The following is a 16286-nucleotide window of genomic DNA, read 5'->3' as shown; positions in this document are numbered from 1 at the left end:
AACAAAGGAGGAGGCTACAATGCTTGATAAGAAATGTACTCATTATCTTGCCCATGTAATTGTAACCCCTCTGTACAGTATTTTCACAATTTAAAAAAATCCTAAAAAAACAAGAAAATGCTCTGTATTAAGCATTTTAAGTTAAGACTCAGAACCATCCCATGCATTATTCATAATACAGGTTATATGTACACCACTGTGAGTGATAAGAAGAAAAAGTAACAATGAACACTCCCAAGGCTGAGGCAGAAAGATTGAGAACTTAAGGCCAGCCTGGGATGTATATGAGAACCAATGCTCTTCTGTCTCCCCAAAGAAAACTGTACCATGATTAACTACACTTATTTCCAAAGGGATCATAGTCTATGCTGGTGTTTGTTTAGGCAAAGAGTAAGAGTCAGTGAAGTATATTTTCTATCAAAGTAGTGTGCCTCCTTTCTGTTAATCTTGTGAGGCATGTTTTTAAGAAAAGCTTCCGCTTTGGCAAGGTGGTTTGGCCCTTGTTATTTTCAGTTAAGTCCTGTTCCTGTTGTTTGTAATTAAGACATTCTGTTAGAAGATTCTTCTGCATCCTTTTGCAGAGTGTGAACCTGAGCTCAGCCAGTATGAGTAGAGAGGAGTGGGGCTTGCTGGGTTAGCAATAAAAAATGGAGCAGCCTGCATGATTTGTGTCAGATTTTTGGCTGATGGGCATTCTTCTGCCAAAGCAGTTTGCTTTGTCAAGTTGTGTCCTTATTCCTATGCGACTCCCCAACATCTGGAGCAATTTCTAGCATAAAGAAGATGTTTATTGGAAGGTAACAATATTGTAACTTTTCAATGTGTAAACAAATATTTTGCCTACTTTACCAAGAATCAAGCCAGGTCTGTTTATATGTGAGCTCCCACACACAGAACTCACTATACAACATTGCAAGGACTTTTGGTAAGTCTCATAAGTACCCTTTCATTTTCTTTCATCTTACTAATATATAAAGAGATCTTTCTAAGACTATGTGTAGGATTTGAAACAAGGTTTATTTAAACAGACAAAAACACCTTTACAATGGCTTTTATCTTTCCTGAATGAGAAGATTCATTTCCACACATTACAATTGTTTTAGTTATAATTTATGCCAAATTTACCTGCAAGGGTCTCTGGTGATAAAACTTTCTAGGTATTGTCTATATATGAGTTGTTTTTTTTTGAGGTTTAAAGTCATTCAGAAATTTCTTGATCAGTCACTGCACACTTATTCTGTGAATTGTAATTCAGAAAGTCATGCAAAATGAGCTCAAGAATTAGCATCTGTTATACAAGTACGTGATAACACATTCCACTTAACCTTTTACAAGAACACAATAATACTTGGACAGAGTTAGTGTTAATCCCCATTATGTCTATGAATGTGCAGTACTGTCAATACCATGCAGAACTGTGCAGTCTACACTGGTACTGCCTCATTGAAGTGTCCATTTGTACCGTATGCTAACCTCATCATGTCTCCTGAAATACCAAGTCCAATGATACATTTGATAAGTCTTCTATTTTTGAACTCAGAATGACATTTTGATGTTTGTTTTTAACATTAATCTTTACATAACACAAATACATTACAAAAATACAATGGTTTATGACAAAATTAAAAAACACAATTAGAGCCGGGCTCTGGTGGCTCACGCCTGTAATCCTAGCTACTCAGGAGGCTGAGATCTGAGGATCACGGTTCAAAGCCAGCCCGGGCAGGAAAGATCGTGAGACTCTTATCTCCAATAAAAACCACCAGAAAACCGGAAGTGGCGCTGTAGCTCAAGTGGTAGAGGGCTCGCCTTGAGCTGAAGAGCTGAGGTACAGCGCCCAGGCCCAGAGTTCAAGCCCCACGACCGCCAAAAAAAAGAAAATACAATTAGAATTTCAAAGACAATATTAATAAATCAAAGTCAGTATTAGGAACTAACTTACTATGAGATTAGTTTTTCAAAATTTCAGCATCAAATCTACACACACAGAAACACACAAACATAGGAATAAATAGTGCCGCATGCATGAAGTTTTAAAGGATAATTTTGACTCAAAGTTTAAATAAATAATATTAAATGAACAATAATATATAGGCAAGTGCTTACAAGAATTTGAGTAAGGATAGTGATTCTATGATCAATTATTAATCTGAAGAAAGTTAAAATAATATTAATAGTTGTCCACTCTTCCATCTTGAAAAGAATGTTTATTAAATACACGGCAATCACTACATTAATTCCTAAAACAGGTCCATGTCATTATGAAGATCTTGAAGTCAAGCATAGCTCCCTCCTTAATTCCAACTGCTTAGAAGATAGAGAGAAGGAGTATTATGACTTAGGGCCAGCCCAAGCTAAAAGTTAGTGAGACTCCATCTCAAAATTGATGATCCAAGAGAATGTCAATAATTTTTCAAGAGTGTCCTTAAAAAGAAAAAAAATGCCATTCAACTTGTAACTGGACATAATTTGACATAGAAAAGAAAAATATAACTTACTGGTAGTTCCTGATTTTTCTTTGCAATAATTAGGCTAGAAACTCATGACAATGACTAGATAATAGGAAAAGCTTAAGAAAGGAAGATATATTTGGATGGCATTTAGCAACACAGAGATACCCTTTTGGTGTATATGCAGGCCTTGAACTAAAAGCACACTAATTGAGGCTCAAAGAGAATCTACTACACCGAGTGTCGGTGGCTCATGCCTGTAATCCTACCTACTCAGGAGGCTGAGATCTGAGGATCACAGCTCAAAGCCAGCCAGGGTAGAAAAGTCCATAAGACTCTTATCGCCAATTAATCACTAGAAAACCAGAAGTGGTGCTGTGGTTCAAGTGGTAGAGCACTTGCCTTCAGCTGAACACAGGGACAGCGCCCAAGCCCAGAGTTCAAGCCCCATGACCGACACAAAAAAAGAAAGAAACAAAAGATAATCTATTCAGAAGCAAGTATCTAATTAATCATGTAATTATCATACCAGTGATAATTTTTCTTAGTGATATTTTAGACAAAATATAAAGTGAATATCAATGATTAAAAAGAGTTTAGTGGAGATAAAGGAATGAAGAGTGAATATTGGCCAGCTCCTCCAAGAACCATTAGATCTAATAGAGAATAGACCACAAATGTAGGTAAAAACTAAGGGAAAGACATTGAATGGAACTCACTGAAACATATTATGGACAATAGAAAATATTTTCCTATGTCTGTCACATTCTTCTGAGATGTCACTTTCAAACTAAGTATCTTTTATTCAAATTTTTATTCTGCATTACTACCAAAATACTTTCAAGGTAGGAAAGTTTCATTAAATATGCAATTAATGAATTTACCCTGATCACCAAAGCCTTCCAAGAAATAAATTATTTTAAATGTAAACCATCTAATATATTTCAACCCTAATAACATCTTTCAAATTTAATTTTACTTGGTGTAACCAAATTTTATATGACAAATTGAGTTATATAAGTGTAATTATTAAGGTTAATTATAAAAGCAAAGAGTGCTACAGATTATCCCATAATCCTCGTAATTATGTATATTTGGATGAGGTTCTTGTTTCATGTGAGGTGATTTCTCCATTTGCTCATAGTTCTGTTTTCTGTGCATGTAGAATTTTCACATGATGTAAGAACTGACACATGAATATAAATTAAATGCTTGAGCTAACAAATGATATAAAGTTGATTTTAAAGTATCAAGATAGCTATTAGATTTTCTTAATTCTTTGCAAGGATATAACATTATACTTAAACCACAAAATAAAGGGCCAATATTTATAAAAAATAATTTTATGTATTTTGGGAACTGATAAATCATTCTTTAAAAAGCTTTAATATTCTATACAAGATTATTGATTTCCCTTATGCAGAAATGAGAATTGTGTTTATTAATTTCTCATGTACTCTTTTTATAATTTAATTTTATTGTCAAGGTGATGTACAGGGGGTTTACAGTTACATATGAAAGATAGTGAGTACATTTCTTGTCAAATATTATTGCCCCCTCCCTCATTTTTCTAGCACTTTCCCTCCCTCCCAGCAATGTGCCCCACCCATGTTGTAAAGTTTATTTCCAACATGTTGTCTTATATCACTGTTGCATTGGCTCAACATTTTCCTTTGTCTTACTATTTTGTTGTTTCCCTTCTCTTCAATAATTCAGATAAACATAATACAAAAAACAGGGTACCAGCCAGGTGCCGGTGGCTTGCGCCTGTAATCCTAGCTTCTCAGGAGGCTGAGATCTGAGGATCACAGTTCAAAGCCAACCCAGGCAAGAAAGACTGTGAGACTCTTATCTCCCATAACCCACTAGAAAACCAGAAGTGGTGCTGTGGCTCAAGTGGTAGAGCACTTGCCTTGAGCTGAATTGCTGAGGGATAGCACCCAAGCCCAGAGATCAAGCTACATAACTTCAATTAGTGCATTAAAAGCAACAACATCAAATAAAAATCCTATTTTCCATCTTGGAGTTCATTTCACTTATTAGCATGTTATATGGTCATATGTACATAGCTAGCAAGCTATTGTGATCCTCTTCTAGGACTATGCTAGACATATACTAATTATTACAAATTAGGAAAATCATGGAGCCCATGTTTCTTTGGGTCTGGCTTACTTCACTTAATACAATATATTCCAAGTCTTTTCATTTCCTTATGAAGGGGATGATATCATGCTTTCTGATTGATGCATAGAATTTCATTGTGCATTTATGCCACATTTTCTTGAGCCATTCATCTACTGAGGGGCATCTGGGCTGGTTCCATATCTTAGCTGTGGTAAATATTGGAATGAACATGGTTGTGCTGGTAGCTTAAGTATGGCCTTGTTTGTGGTCATTTGGGTTCATGCCAGAAATGGGATTTCTGGGTCATATGGGAGCTCTACATTCAGTCTAGAGGAACCTTCTACTGTTTTCTCTTTCTCTTTACATCAATTATCTTATAGAATCTGAACAGTTATACCATGGGAATATATTCAGGGCTAGGATCAATGCTGGCTTAGCATATGATCAATGTCAACGTTGAACCAATGATTGCGTTAGGGTTCTTTTTGTTGTTGGTCATGGCGGTGGTGGGGCTTGAATTTTGGACCATTGTGCTGTCCCTCAGCTCTTCAGCTTAAGACTATCACTCTACCAATTGAGCTACAGTACCACTTCAGTTTTCTAGTGGTTTGTTGAAGATAAGAGTCTTATGGACTTTCTACCCTGGGCTGGCTTTGAACCACGATCCTCAGATCTCATCCTCCGGAGTAGGTAGGATTACAGGCAGGAGCCACTGGTGCCCGGTATGTTAGGGGTCTTATAAGTGAAATACATTCAAATATGCTTTAATTTTTTATTCAAAAAATACCAACTATTTTTAGGTATCATTTTCAAATTAAAAAATAGTAATATAGATAGATAGATAGATAGATAGATAGATAGATAGATAGATAGATAGATAGATAGATAGATAGATATAGATATATGCTTGACCTTTCTTAAGTGCTGAGCTTTGTCTCTTAGAATTCAGGAAAGAAAATTGAAAAACCAAACTAAACACCAGAAACTCTGTCTAGCAAAGTACAGTGATATCTCCTACAGAAAGAGTTAATGCTATCTTATGCTATCTTTATGCATGCAATTCATCTTTATGGATGACAGTTTAAAAACTTGGCAATCCAACTATGCCAGGACCGAGAATGGAAAATCAACTTGAAAAGTGAAAAAATGATTCAATGTGTTTTGATTTTTATGTTTAAATATTGGAATCATAGGTCAATATTATAAGTTTCATTTGTTTCTTGGAATATTGGAATCGACTTTAGATCAAGATTACAATCATATAAAAGTCTGATTTGAAATTCAAGAATTTAATTGCCAAAGAAACTACAGAAAAAATATGGGTCCTTATTTTCATGTGAACTGTACCATAGATTTAAGCCTACTAGAAAATAGATATAGCCAAGATCAGAAAAAGAAAAGTACATAGCAAAAGTGGATATTTTGAAATAATTTTATTCAATAATTCCATTTTCAATCTTTTTGTTTTGATCATTCATTAAAAGAGTTACTAAAAGAACCTACTTATAAATTCACCTTGAACTAGAATTAGCTTGTTATTATTTATCTAATTGTTAAATAAGGACTGTTAAAATGATCTCATGAAAGAGATCTTTAACTTTTTAAAATCATTCCCAGCATTTTATGCTAGCCACTATAAATAATATTCATTTTTTAAAATTAAGTCTAGTTTTTAAGAAATATCATAAACCTTTAGGTATAGATTTGAACTCAGAAACTTATTCTCCATTGATTGGTCTTCTACCACATGAGCCACATTTCTAGCCTAGGTTTTTCTGGTTACTTTGGAGGGAGTATCTCATGGACTTTTCTGACATGGCTGGTTTTGAACCATGATCTCTGTATTTCAGCCTTCCAAATACCTAGAATGGCAGACATGCACCACCAGTGTCTGGTAGATTTTTATACTTTTAAATTATCTTATTAATGTTTTATGTACCTATACTACTAAACTACAAGCAATGGTTGTCAACCTAAGAAATGATTGTTTTTTATTTGCATGTTCTTCCCCCCACCCCCTTACAATTGTGTCTAAGGACTAAAATAATATGGACCCTCTCCATCTGCTCTTCTTCCTTCTCTTATGTTGACACTTTTAGGAAGACTTTTCTGTGCACCTAATTTGTGCATATATAAAATAGATTAAATGTAGTTGTCTGTGTCTTTTTGAAGATCCAGGGAAAAGGGCAACATGGCTCAGTAAGTCCAAAAGCCTCTGAAGCAAGATAACATTATATCTCTGCCTAAACCAGAGCATCTGTGAAACTGATTAGAACTGATTTAGACCTAGTGAAGCAAAAGGATAAGTTTATCCCCAGCTACCTTGTCTTACCAAGGTTTCTTACCATCACTCACCTTCAGACTTTTAAAGCCAGAAAACCTGGAGCTCTTCTACTCCAGGGCAAAAGAAATGTCAGCTTTGGAAATGAACAAGCATCTATTCTTTATCTAAACACTGTGCATGCATATGCTCAGGTGGCAAAATTTCATTCATGTGTGCAAATGCACAATTATGTTTAAAACTCAAAAAAATTCCTTGGTCAAATAAATGAAAATTCTAATAGAAAAGAAGTGAAAGAATCAGTGTGTATAAGTTGTATTATAGATATATCAAACAATTTTATGTGGATTGATATTTCAATTAAAATCTAAAAATATTCATCAGTATATATTATGAAATGACTAACATGTGAAATAATTCAAAGACATCCAACTGAAATAAAGATGATATTAATATATCATAATCCCCTATTTACCACAGTGACATTATGGACTACATAGTTCTCTCTTGGATGATTCTTTCTTCATGATTTCTTAGCTATATTTGTGGCCTCTATGCACTAGACACCAATAGAATTCCAGCCTGGTGTAACAATCAAACGTATATCAAGATATTAGAAATGATCCCTTGCTTAAATAATTGTACCATGCAGAGAACTATTGGGCCCATATTAATACGATGCAAAAATATACTTTCAATAAAAGTTATCAACAGACTTAAAGAGAGCTGTTGTGTAGTGTTAAAATATTTAATTCACATTTGTTCTTCCATAAATATTTATTAAGTGGTTGATAATATGCCAGACACTAGGGATACAATAGACGATGAACAGGCTGTTCTGGTTGTCATAGAGCTCCAACTCTAATGAGGATCAACAAACAATAAACAAATAAATAATTCATCCATAACAGCAAGTAAGTAAAGTAATACATGGCAGCAGAATAGATTTTGATACTGTGAAGTACCATTTTCTATCAGGCTCCTGGGGAGACGATTTCTATGATAAGTTGACATTTGCAAAGAACTTCAGTGATTTTGCAAAGTGGAAGGGAAGTGAACACATACAGAAGGTACAAACATGAAGCCAAGCATCATTCACAAGCAAAGGGAATAGAGAGAGTAAAGTAGAGTACTTAGCAGGTTAACAAGATGCAGATTCTCAACACATAGGTGGCTGAAAACAAATGAAGAGGGGAATGAAGGAATGCAGTCATGATTTAAATGTATATAATCACAAAATATATAAAAGTAAAGGAAAAGGTGGGCTGGGAAGGAGTGGGTCAGGGAGTCGGTGAGAATATTGCTAGAAGTAATACCAATGAAGGTGCATTGTATTTAAAAACGTTTTGTTAAGCATCAAGCAAACAACCAACACCCTCTTTGATCAAAATCACTTAAAAGAGAATCATGGAAGTAACTAACTACTTTTAGACAATTTAAAGTTCCTCCTCTGCAGTTATGATTTTATCTGAAACCATTTCATCAAGAATAGAGAAGAAGTAAACAAAATAAATGAGCTTTACTTAATAGACATAATCCTTTATTTGAAATATACCTAGGATCTTTTTTTTGGTGGGGGGGAGAGTCCGGTCGTGGGGCCTCAATTCTGGGACTGGGCGCTGTCCCTCAGCTCTTCAGCTCAAGGCTAGCGCTCTACCACATGAGCCACAGCACCACTTCTGGCTTTTTTCTTTTTGCTTATGTGGTGCTGAGGAATTGAACTCAGGGCCTCATGCATGCAAGACAAGCGCTCTACCACTGAGCCATCTTCCCAGCATACCTAATATCTTTTGTTCTCGATGTACTTCAAATCTTTGTGAGGAGCATTTTCTAACAGAGATTGTGGTAGCCTATATGTTGTATCTGAATCCATTGTGTCCTTTCATTCACATTTTCATATTTGGGCAATGGCCATCTGGAGCCTCTCTCCAAAACCATATCTATAGGCTCTGCTTCTCCACTGGGGACATGAGACCCAAGAACTCACTATCACATGATAATTCCAGGACAATACAAGTTATTCACCTGTAATTTATTTTTCATGTCTCCATTACAACATTGTTATTAAAAAATAGACATTATTATTCAACATCCATATTTAAATCTTTCCTCTAAGTCACAGGATAAAGCCCAAACACAAAGCAAATCATTTGTTTTCCCAATTCTTGCTAATTCTGACAAATTATCCTTCCTTATATGTAGCCATGGCCTCAAGCCGCAAAAATTTTCTAACATGATAATCACAACAGGAAGTGAAAAAGCTGAGGTGTACTTTTTCCTCATCTTTTGTCTCTATGCAATGTCTTCAAGTGAAACAAAGCTAGCATGGAGCTAAATAACCAAGGATAACGTGGCTTTCAAAGTCTAAGAGCATAAAAGAGATATTTTAAAAAATCACTTTAATATATCGTACATAATGTTTTACCTTGTAGTGACTTTTATAAACTTTGCCTTCTTATCCAGACAGAAAGCAAGAGAGAGAGAGAGAGAGAGTGAGAGAGAGAGAGAGAGAGAGAGAGAGAGAGAGGGAGAGAGAGTGAGAGAGAGAGAGAAGGAGGGAGAGAGAGAGAATGAGAGAGAAAGAGAGAGAGAGAGAGAGAGAATCTGTTTGTTGACTGTGATTCCCAGGGCAGATTTAGTAAGTGGCACCAGAGTCAGCAGACTCTGCCCAAATCTGGCCCATCTCCTGTTACTGCAGGTAAAATTTATTAGAATGAAGGCACACACATTTATTATGAGCTGTGTACAGCTGTTTGCATGCTCCTCAGCGAGCGACATTTGTGACACAGATGAAATGATCCATAAAATGTAACATATTTATTATTTAGCCTGTACAGAGGCTGTGCCAATCTCCAGACAGAAAATTTAAAAAAATGAATATCATATGGAATGTTTTCTACACATATTTGAAAATATTTACTATCAAAATTAGACAGATGAAGCTGATGAAATTTTTAAGATGAATATAAGGTAAACAATTTCTCTAGAATTTTAACATATTCAATTTTTATTTTGTCAACCTGAGAGTTTTCAAGCACTTTTTCAAGGATATGGTAGGTAATATAATTCTAAAATAAAGTAATGCAAGTATTGTTTGTTAGAGATGCTTGGGATTTTTCAAAACCCATACATTAAGTAGAAAGTGTCTTCTCTTATGATCACTGGACAAGAGACTTATGTTTTCCTGTGAGGTAGGAGCCTTTATAAGTATTTGACAGACCATTTGGTGGAGACCTAACAGATAAAATGATACCCTTATATCCTTTGTATACATTTTATTTCTAAACTGGTAACTAATACCCCTTTTATTACATGAGCAATTAATTCTTCATAACACTGCAGTAAAAAGCACATTTAGCTAACATTAAATATAATCTCAACCAATACCAAACCAGAATTCTGTTCAGCCCTGATAATTTTATTTTTGTAATTGTCAGGATATGAGTCAAATTTAGGTAACAGAATTTTAGAATGTAAAGTTTACATTAAGTAATAAACAAAACTACAGTTAAAGAGAAAAAATAAAATCTAAGAGGCCTCTTACTAGTTATACATTTTTTAATATATTCTTAGAGCCAAAATAGCACTTACTGAAAAATTCTTATTTTATTACTTTGAAATGTTAAAGTTATTTTAAAGTATTTTATTTAACTAACTTTTGTTTAATGTATCTAAAGAATTATTAAATGATTGCACCCTAGGATTTTTCCTCTTATATTTCATAAAAGAAAATTTATTGATTTTTCCCTCTCTCCTTTTTTTAGAACTAGTCACATTTTTCTCTGTCCATGAAAGAAATATTTTCTCTCTCTGAAGTTGTATGATGTAGAAATATATGTCATCTTTGCCCTTTCAAACCAGAAAAGGGCAAAATCCTTCCAAGTATTTTTTTTCTAATTGCATGTATTTTTCTTTATTTTCTTTTATCAGCTAAGAGTACAATAAGTGAACCTCCTATAAAACCTAATTTATATTGTGACATTTACTGAATAAACTCTTCAGTTTTCTTGATCATTATATAATTTACTTTCACTTGTTCAACAACAAATTAGTGAGCCTTTTCTACCTGTTGGGTAAATTTTAGATAGGATGTTTTGAGGTCTCTACCACTGGAAAAAAATGTATCTTTCCAATCCAGGTTTTCATTTTTTGACAACGTGAGTGCATGTTGTTAAACTTAAGAACATACCTAAATTTTATTTATTTATTATTATTTTATTTTTATATTTTGTCATTCATGGGACTTGAACTCAAGGCCTGGGCACTCTCCCTGAGAAATCTTGCTCAAGGCTAATGCTATTCCCCTTTGCACCACAGCACCACTTCCAGTTTTTTGGTGGTTAATTGAAGATAAGGGTCTCATAGACTTTCCTGCCCAGTCTGAGTTTGAACCATGGTCCTCAGCTCTCAGTCTCCTGAATAGCTAGAATTATAAATGAGAGCCACCAGCACCTAGGTTGAGGTTTTAAGGCAAGGAGAGCCGTGAGTTTGAACAAATATGACATCAAACTATGTTACAGCAGCAGACGTAATGATGTGGAGGAAAGAACATATGATGAAAAGATAGTATATACATGTTATATTTAGTTACTAGACTAGTTTAGGAATTAAGAAGAAGCATTACCAGGCTGCATGTCTGTTGCTGGTTTCCTTTTAACAGGAAGATTGTCATAATATATATATATATATATATATATAATTTCCTAAAATATTATTTCTTTTCTTATTTTTTTATTGTCAAGATGATGTACAGAGGGGTTTACAGTTACATAAGTAAAATAATAAGTACATTTCTTGTCACATGTATTACCCCTTCCTTCATTTTTTCTCCTACTTTCCCTCCCCTCCCATATCCCCCCAAGTTTTACACATCATTTCCAACATATTGTCTAGGATAATCCTGGCAGATGAGCAGAATAACTCAATAGCTATGTACATATCACCATATAAGATGAAGCTAAGCGAAATGAATTCCAAGACATGAACATAAGAAGTTTTTCCTTGTTGTTGTTTTTAATGTACTATGTGACTTCTTGTTTCTTTTGTACATTCTTCTCCCTATGGTATAACGCTTGTTGTCATTGTATTTGATTTTGGTACACTGGATATTGTATATACGTTTATCTGAATTAGTCAAAAGAAGGGGAACAACAGAATGGTGAGACAAAGGAAAAGATGAGAACCAAGGCAACTGCAATATTCACAATATGATTTCTGTTGCTTTGTTCTGAATTCCTAGAAAAGTCACTTTCTTCTTCAGTCTTTTCTTCTCTTGTATACCTATAAGAAATATACATGTATATACATATGTATATATGTTCTTTCACACTACATATATTATATGTTCTTTCTCTCTCTCTCTCTCTATATATATATATGCAAAATGACATATATTTCTCATAGTCAACCAGTTACTATTTCACCAGTATACCCATCTGGTTGCGTTATATTGCAGTCAAGTCCAGTCAGCAATCATATCCAAATAGTTTAAAGAGCTTTCAAAATGAATTCTCATCAAAATAAATACCCAGCTCATATACACTTCAACTTTTAAAAGATTATACTAGAAAAGTACAATTTTAAATTTAAAGATTAATTAATTTCTAAAATCTCTCAATTCCAAATAATAATTTTATTTTTGAGGTATAGTAAATTATGAACTATCCTCTTATTTGCTCTCTTTTTAGGCATAAAGCATAGGAAGCATGATATTTTATAAGTTTCTGACAAATATAAAGAATTTCATTAAACTTATTGTTACCTAAGTAGGCATAGAATTTTCACAGATATTGGCATTCATCAAAAAGTTATGTGTTGTGCACATAAACTGATATGTTGAATTATAATTCCTCTATACAACTCCTTGAAAATAATTATTATTTTTATTGAAATTAAACTGAATGTAGGTTATCTAACAGTGGATATAAACTATATTGCTTTTTATCTTCTACTAGTTCTTTAAAGATAAAGAAGTATGTGTTCATGATTTTTGGTTTAGAATCATGGTTATTTTAAAGGCAATGTCAAGAAAAAATAACAGTTCTGTTTCTCCTTTTCCTTTTTATTTTATCTAAGAGACATACTGATAACACAGCAAGAATTCCTTTCAAATATGTTTTTTCTCCTCACCTATAGAAGAAAAAGATCATTACAAATTGCTGTTTTAGGGAAGTTGTCACATGCTATATTCATCTAGGCAATTCAGTAACTATATAATTCTGCATCTTACCAATAGTTCTAAGAGCAAACCAACCATCCATCCAACCAACCAATCTATCAAATACATACATACATACATAAAATAAAAATTAAACTTAACAAAGGTACAATTTAACAACTATGTCACTAAAATGTATAAATAGTTCATGATGGAATAAAGATACTATGCACTTTAAAAGGCATAATTATTTATTCCTTCCAACTTTTCATGGTTCAGAAACTATAACATGTCAGAAAGCAGTGGTTACTCAGAAGGCTGAGATCTCAGGATCACAGTTTGAAGCCAGTCTGAGCAGAAAAGTCTGTGTGAGACTCAATTAACCACTCAAAAACTGAAGTGGCTCTGTGGTAGTGTGCTAGCCTTGAGTTCAAAGAGGCTCAGGGACAGCACCCAGCTCTGATTTCAAGCCCCACAACCAACAAAATAACTAAATAAATAAATAAACAAATAAACTATACCATTCCCAGAAGCTCCAAGCCACAGAGCCCATCCCCACTTCATCTTCATTGACTTACTCATTCCAGTTTCCACATGCTGCATTTTCAGTTTCTCCAGCTCTACACATTGCCAAAGGAAAAAGCCCTCGGTGTTTTCGCTGTACAAAGCATATTTTATGAATAGTGTCAAAGTACTTTGAAAATCTTCCTTGATGAGTTTTTTCCTACCCTTAAGAGATTACCGCATATCATCCCAGACACTACTAAGAGAATATGAATTATTTATATGTTAGACTTAATAGCCAAGAATAAAATCAAAACAAGGCAAATACAGTTTAACCCTGATATATTCTAAAATAAACTCAGAATCTGTACTATAGTCTTAACTGTTCTGTGTCAAAATTTCTTACTGTCTTTATGTTTTTCCTCAGTACAAAGGCACTCTGAATTTAGCTTTCTTTTGGTATACTTGTTTTCTTTGAAAGAATCTTAAAGTCATATTGATAATCCTTTATCATATGTTCCTTAATTTTAAAACTGAATTCACACAGTTTTGCATATTATCTTCAGTTACAAAAATTATTAATTCTGGAATTCAAATTTTAGAAAAGGTTTACTCAAAACTAGAATGTTTATAAATTTTTAAAAAATGTATTTCAAGTTTACCTAATTCCTTGGAACTTCTTTGTCTGAAATATTTTTGTCCTACACATAAATATATAAAAATTAGTAATTAGCAATTAGTAACTGGTGATGGTAGAACTGAATTTGATAGTACTGAGATTTTGCTTCTGTAGCCAATAATAGCAATACTATTAATATGTGGGATTTGTAGAGATTGGTAAGCAACCTTTGGGTTTTTATTCCTCCTTCACCCTCTAATTATTATCTTTGGTGATTATAATGTTTTATTTTCTAACTATCATATAAACCATCTTGTTTCTCATTTTTATTTACCTCCTTCAATTTTGTATTGCATTGTTCAGCATTCAAATCTGCAATGCAGGAAATAATTATTTTCTAAAAGTTTATTTGATTATTTTTAATAACAACAAATTTTTAAGTAATTAAGTAAGTGTACTCTAGGTGTCATGTGTTGTCTGTAGCTTTTGAAGGCTTCAGTTGTGATACATAGATGCAGAGATGAGAAAATAAGGGATTGTAGAAATTATTTAGAACAAAACACAATGAAAAGAAATTGTATTATTAAAATATGTCAAAATGTTAACTTTCATAATTTTCCTACTTTTAATGAACTCGTAGTGATAAATTAACGAGCATCCTTAGAAACTGTGCATTTAATTCATGTCAATTTTTACAAAAAATGAGTATTTTATGGGAATTGTTATTTCACAGGTACCAAAAATGTTTAATGAACTATCGTCAGACCTCTTAAATAGTTCAATGATAAGACCAGTGAAATGAATACTATCAGATTTAGCAAAATTTATTACAAAGAATAACACGTCTTGCTCAGAGGTTGGAGTGGAAACTCTGTTGGGTGGTGGGCCCACTGACGTGTTACTTCTGAGGTGTTTGGCCTCTTACGAGTCTATTTTCCCATAAATATTTCTTGAGGCTCCAGCGAGAAATCAACTGTTTCTTGCTCCTTGCGCCATCAAGTGATGGCGAGGCTGCTATAGCTGAACAGGAAAGCTGCAACTGAAGGCGGTGGTGGCTCACCAGGATAATTTACCAGCATCTTCCTTCGTCCAGGAGTTTCTACTCCCTGGATGCTTCCGCCACAAGCTGGACTCAGAAGAGAAGTGGACCGACTCACCTGGACTTGTTTGGAATCAAGCAACCTGCTCTTAAGAAAAAAAAAAAAACTGGTGCTGGAAATATGACAATTACAGTCCCCATTTCACCCCTTAATAAGACTGGACATGATTTCAAGTCACTAGATAAAGCCAATGTCCCGACTCAGCTTGATGCAAATACAGAAGACAAACTTTCATCCATCAGCTTCCCTTATGATTAAGGGATCCAAGTTGTTCACCCTGATCTGTTTCAGGAAATGAATGTAAGGCAGGAGAGTTTTTTGTGTTTGTTTGTTTTGTTTTTATAATGAGATTTAGTAAATGGCAGCCAAAAATGCAAGAGTAAAGATCCTTAATGTCCCTCATCTTTGAGAGACCCCACACCATGAAGAGTGTGCCTCTGCTTTTCTGCTTGTCTGCTTATCTACTTCCCTACCTCGCTTGCTTATTCAGTTAAGAATTGCCAGAAAACTCAATCTCTCTGAGTGGAAATGCTACCATGGCCTCTATTAGGAACATGGTGTACTCCAAGACTTTCTGGTTACTCACACTTTGAGATCCTTTATGGTGGACCCCCCCCTTCTGAAATACCAGGCAAGCTAAAACAGATTGGGGAATTGGACATTTCCAGGCGTCTCCAGGCCCTGGCAAAGACTCTCCAACACATATTTCTTAAGATGTTCTATAAAGTGTCCCTATTCCCCTGTGCAATTGAGCTCATCTCCAACAGCTGGGTGACATGGTATAGATAAAGAGACTGAAAAAAGGAGCTACCCCAACCCACCTGCACAGGCCCTAATATAGTAATATTGGCTGCTCCACCTGCTGTGAAAGTTGCAGGTGTCTTACCCTAGATTTACCACTCCAGAACAAAGAAGGCAATGGAGCCTGACAGCCTGGTACCTGTTAGATCCCCCAAATGAACAACTAAGGTAACTCTGAGGTCTGTGATCAGCAAAGAATTAGCCAGTCTTGCTCCAACCACATCCGGGAAGCCTGAGGAATGATGACCTT

Source organism: Dipodomys ordii, unplaced genomic scaffold, assembly GCF_000151885.1.
Source record: "Dipodomys ordii isolate 6190 unplaced genomic scaffold, Dord_2.0 Scaffold1, whole genome shotgun sequence".
NCBI lineage: Eukaryota > Metazoa > Chordata > Mammalia > Rodentia > Heteromyidae > Dipodomys > Dipodomys ordii.
This window is presented reverse-complemented; position numbering follows the sequence as displayed.